The sequence below is a fragment of the Acinonyx jubatus genome, chromosome C2 (assembly GCF_027475565.1).
Source record: "Acinonyx jubatus isolate Ajub_Pintada_27869175 chromosome C2, VMU_Ajub_asm_v1.0, whole genome shotgun sequence".
NCBI lineage: Eukaryota > Metazoa > Chordata > Mammalia > Carnivora > Felidae > Acinonyx > Acinonyx jubatus.
In genome coordinates, this window is record NC_069384.1 from 113,474,615 (window position 1) to 113,480,825 (window position 6,211).

Genomic DNA, 6,211 nt, shown 5'->3' on the forward strand with positions numbered 1-6,211 from the left:
GGGAGAAAGAGAATCCCAAGCGGAGAGAGAGAGAGAGATAGAGAGAGAGAGAGAATCTCCCCTTACAGCATGCGGAGCCCAATGCTGGGTTGTAACTCATGAACTTTGAGATCATGACTTGAGCCATAGCCGCTTAACCTACTGAGCCCCAGGCACCCTGGAAGTCACATTTTTTATGTTCTAAAAATGGATTTGAATATGACATTTAACATAAAAACTGAAGACATTTAAAAAGTCAATAAACTGATATAAAATATAAATATAAATAATAAAAAATTAATGCCAGTTATCTTAAAATCTGTAGAATCAACAAAATTTCAAAGTAGGGACCCTTTGGTATACTTATTTATGTATATTTTTAAACTGTTTTAATGTGTTAGGTATTTGAAATAAGTGTGTTTAAATGCTTGGTTTTGTTATTTACAAATATTTTTATAAAAGATAGGAATTGAAATGGAACTATTATCCCTGTGTTGTCTATTTGTTTTGCCTACAATTTTAATTGAAGATAAAACCTATGAGCAAATTACTTTTGCAAATAAACTGCACAGTTCAATAAAGGTCACTAAAATTCTTGGGAAAAAAAACCCAACCATTGAAAAATAGAAGGCAAATTTAGAATTATTCTCTGTCAATTGTTCTCAAAGTGTGGCTTCTGGACCAGCAACATCAGCATTACTTGAGAACTTGTTAAAAATGAAAATTCTTGTGCTCCACCCCAGACCTATTGTTTCAGAAACTCTGGTGGAGAGGTCCAGCAGGTTTAATCTTCCCAGGTGATTCCTGTTCATGTTCAAGTGTGAGAATCTCTGGTCTAGACCATCCGGTAGAGTGTCCGGTGGGTCATTAGGATGATATAACTTCATAGCAAGGTTCAAGAATTGGGACCTAAATTGATGACTCACAAATTAGATAACGTCTTTTTCTCTTTGTCTTGAGAGAAGTATGACCATTGGGCATGATGGTATAATTTAAAGAATTTGAATTTTGAAGTGTGAAGATCTGGTTTCAATTTGCACCTTTATGTATGCAAGTCACTTAAGTACTTTGAACCATGGTTTCTAATCTATAGAATGGGGATAATGATAGCCTCCCCACAACCCAGTCTCTTAGAGTTGCTGTGATCGCATGAAGACATGCATGTGAGGACAATTTGTAAATTATCCAGTGCTGTGCAAGTGTTAGTTTTCATACAATCATTGCTGCCAGTGTGATTGCAAGTCTCAAAACTTACCCTTCTCACTTCCCCTGTCCTGGCCTCATAAAATTTAATTACCTCTTAAAATTTACATTTTACAAAGCAGATGTTTAAAAAGAAGAAATTGGAGACTTTTTAAATGAAAAAACCAGAGTTCTTGCAATTTCTTTTATATATGAAATGATACATGTGGATTTTTTCTTTGTTTCATGAATAGTCTTTTAAGCCTTTAATCCACAATGTAAAATGAATCAATAGCACACTTCAGTGATACGATGGCAATGATAATGCATTTGGAACGTTAAGTGTCAAATTTCCCTCACATATTTCAAAAATTGTTTTACATTTTTTTTCTGGTTTAACCTCTCTTGACATCAGTGAACTTAAGGCTTGTAATTGAAGGATAAGTGAGCAAAAAAGCAGTTCAAGTGATAATATATCTATTTCAATTCCTGTTTTCTGGACGGAGACCTTTTATGCTAAGTTCACGTGAGAATAAATTTTTATGACAAAATTATAACCCTCAGATCGATGTTACTCAGGCAGGCTGAGATCTGTCCTGATATAATGGATTTTGTGACAATGAAATGCAAGAGAGTCTCCCAAAAGCTTTGCCTAAGGAATTTCTGACAGTAGCCTATATGCTGCCAAAATTTTCAAGATGCTATTATGACTCATTTCTACTCATTACAGAAAAATGGCTTGGTATTTTAATCACGAAATACAGTTGTGAAGAAAAGGGGAAAGAAGTGTAAAGTGTAAGTGCATGATCTTTAAAATATTGTCATGTATTTATATTAGCTGCACTATTTAGTAAATGTTGCTTTTAAGATGGTTTTTAATTTGGAAGGTTGCATGTATTTGCTATTCCTAATGTGACTTCCAATCATAATTTTCTGCATGTGACTAGTTGAATGAAAGGAGATGTCCTCTGTAATTAGAGGTAGTCTGAACTTCATATCGTTTCCTGCAAATTCTTTCTTTCCTAAGTGGTAGAATACTGCTTAATGGTCCCATTTCAGTGGCTTCAGTTTTTTGAGGGAAAGTATATATTGCCTCAAAGTATTGTGACACATGCAGTTGAAAATATCACAGCGTCTATAAAGGCCACATATTTTTTTATTTTTTCCCTCTTCGTTTTATTGAGATATAATAACATAAACATTGTGTAAGTTTAAGGTGTACAACCTGCTGATTTGATACATATATGTATTGTGAAATGATTACCACAGTAGAATTAGTTAACACCTCCATTACCTTACGTAATTACCTTTTTTTTTTTTTTTTGTGCTGAGAACATTTAAGGCTTACTCTCTTAACAGCTTTCAAGTATATGGTACAGTGTTGTTAACTATGGTCACCATGCTCTATATTAGATCCCCAGAACTAATTCATCTTATAGCTGGAAGTTTGTACCTTTTGACTAACATCTCCCCATTTCCCCCACCCCAGCACCTGGCAACCATTACTCTGCTGTTTTTAGGAGTTTGGCTTTTTTGGATTCTGCATGTGAAGTGATATCATACAGTATTTGTCTTTTTCTGTATGACTTATTTCACTTAGCATAGATGGCATAGAATAAGTATGACTTATTTCACTTAGCATAGATGGCAGGATTGCCTTCTTTCTCAAGGCTGAATGATATTCCAGTGTATATGTATGTACGTGTATGTACATATATACACACGTATATACATATGTTACACACATATATGTATATCATACACACACACCCTATATGTATCTCACATCTTCTTTACCTGTTCACGTATAGATGGACACCTGAGTTGTTTCCATGTTTCAGCTATTGTGAATAATGCTGCGGTAAGCATGGGAGTGCAGATACTTCTTTGAGATCTTGATTTCATTTTCTTTGGACATATACCGTGAAGTGGGGTTAGTGGATCATATGGTAGTTCTGGTAGTTCTTTTTTAGATTTTTTGAGGACTCCATTCTATTTTCTATAGTGACTGCACCAAATTTCCATTCCCACAAGTAGTGCCCAAGCATTCCCTTTTTTTTCCATATCCTTATCAACCCTTGTTATCTCTTGTCTTTTTGGTAATAGACATTGTAACAGGTATGAGGTAATATGTCATGTGGTTTCAATTTGCATTTCCCTGATGATTGGTGATACTGAATATCTTTTCATGTACCAGTTAGCCTTTTGTATGTCTTTGGAAAAATGTCTATTCAGGTTCTCAGCCTAATTGGATTGCCTTTTTTTTTTTTTTTTTTTTGATATTAAGTTGTATGAGTTCCTTGTATATATTAACCCCTTATCAGGTAGATGGTTTGCAAATATTTTCCCCCATTCCGTAGGTTGCCTTTTCATTTTGTTGGTTATTCCTTTTGCTCTACACAAGTTTTTTAGCTTGATGTAGTCCCACTTACTTATTTTGCTTTTGTGGCTGTGTCATATCCAAAAAATCATTGCCAAGACCAATGTCAAGGAGGGTTTACCCTATGTTTTCTTCCAGGAATTTTATGGTTTCAGGTCTTACATTTAAATCTGTAATCCATTTTGGGTTAAATGGTTTCCATTTGCATAGAATATCTTTTTCCATTCCTTCACTTTGAACTGTGTGTGTCCTTAAAAGTTGAAGTGAGCCTCTTATAGGCAGCATATGGTTAGTTTTGTTCTTTTATCCATTTTATGTCTTATTTACTCCATTTACATTTAGAGTAATTATTGATAGGTAGGTACTTACTGATGCCATCTTATATTTTCCTGCTGTATTATAGTTCTCTTGCTCCTTTCTTCCTCTCTTGCTGTTTTCCTCTGCAAGTTCCTGACTTCTCAAGTGGTGTGCTTTGGTTCTTTCTCTTTATCTTTCATGTATACTAAAGAATTTTACTTTGTGGTTACCAGAAGCTTACATAAGATGTCTTCTAGATGATATAACAGTGTATTTTACAGTGATAAGAATGTAAATTCAATAGCATACAAAAACTCTTCCTCTTACTCCCCACCTTATATGTTTTTGATGCCACAATTTACCTCTTTTTATAGTGTGTAGTCATTACCAAATTATTATAGCTATAGTTATTTTTAATTTTTTTAATGTTTATTTTTGAGACGGGGAGACAGAGCGTGAGGGGGGAGGGGCAGAGAGAGAGGGAGACATAGAATCTGAAACAGGCACCAGGCTCTGAGCTGTCAGCACAGAGCCCCATGCAGGGCTCAAACCCACGAACCATGAGATCATGACCTGAGCCAAAGTCGGACACTTAACTGACTGAGCCACCCAGGCATCCCGAAGCTGTAGTTATTTTTAATACTTTTGTCCTTCAACTGTTTTTTTAAATATGAAATTTATTGTCAAATTGGTTTCCATAGAACACCCAGTGCTCATCCCAACAGGCGCCCTCCTCAGTACCCATCACCACCCTTCCCGCCCTCCCACCCCCCACCAACCCTCAGTTTGTTCTCAGTTTTTAAGAGTCTCTTATGCTTTGGCTCCCTCCCTCTCTAACCTCTTTTTTTTTTTTCTTCCCCTCCCCCATAGACTTCTGTTAAGTTTCTCAGGATCCACATAAGAGTGAAAACACATGGTATCTGTCTTTCTCTGTATGACTTATTTCACTTAGCATAACACTCTCCAGTTCCATCCACGTTGCTACAAAAGGCCATATTTCATTCTTATTGCCATGTAGTATTCCATTGTATATACAAACCACAATTTCTTTATCCATTCATCAGTTGATGGACATTTAGGCTCTTTCCATACTTTGGCTATTGTTGAAAGTGCTGCTATAAACATTGGGGTACAAGTGCCCCTATGCATCAGCACTCCTGTATCCCTTGGATCAATTCCTAGCAGTGCTATTATTGCTGGGTCATAGGGTAGATCTATTTTTAATTTTTTGAGGAACCTCCACACTGTTTTCCAGAGCGGCTTCACCAGTTTGCATTCCTACCAACAGTGCAAGAGGGTTCCCATTTCTCCACATCCTCGCCAGCATCTATAGTCTCCTGATTTGTTCATTTTGGCCACTCTGACTGGCATGAGGTGATATCTGAGTGTGGTTTTGATTTGTATTTCCCTGATGAGGAGCGACGTTGAGCATCTTTTCATGTGCCTGTTGGCCATCTGGATGTCTTCTTTAGAGAAGTGTCTATTCATGTGTTCTGCCCATTTCTTCACTGGGTTATGTTTTTCAGGTGTGGAGTTTGGTGAGTTCTTTATAGATTTTGGATACTAGCCCTTTGTCTGATATGTCATTTGCAAATATCTTTTCCCATCCTGTTGGTTGCCTTTTAGTTTTGTTGATTGTTTCCTTTGCTGTGCAGAAGCTTTTTATCTTCATGAGGTCCCAATAGTTCATTTTTGCTTTTAATTCCCTTTGGGGATGTGTCAAGTAAGAAATTGCTGCGGCTGAGGTCAGAGGGTTTTTTTCCTGCTTTCTCCTCTAGGGTTTTGATGGTTTCCTGTCTCACATTCAGGTCCTTTATCCATTTTGAGTTTGTTTTTGTGAATGGTGTAAGAAAGTGGTCTCATTTCATCCTTCTGCATTTTGCTGTCCAGTTCTCCCAGCACCATTTGTTAAAGAGACTGTCTTTTTTCCATTGGATATTCTTTCCTGCTTTGTCAAAGATTAGATGGCCATACTTTTGTGGGTCTAGTTCTGGGGTTTCTATTCTATTCGTCTATGTGTCTGTTTTTGTGCCAATACCATGCAGTCTTGATGATTACAGCTTTGTAGTAGAGGCTAAAGTCTGGGATTGTGATGCCTCCTGCCTTGGTCTTCTTCAAAATTACTTTGGCTATTCGGGGCCTTTTGTGGTTCCATACAAATTCCAGGATTGCTTGTTCTAGCTTCAAGAAGAATGCTGGTGCGATTTTGATTGGGATTGCATTGAATGTGTAGATAGCTTTGGGTAGTATTGACATTTTAACAATATTTATTCTTCCAATCCATGAGCATGGAATGTTTTACCATTTCTTTATATCTTCTTCAGTTTCCTTCATAAGCTTTCTATAGTTTTCAGCGTACAGATCTTTTACATC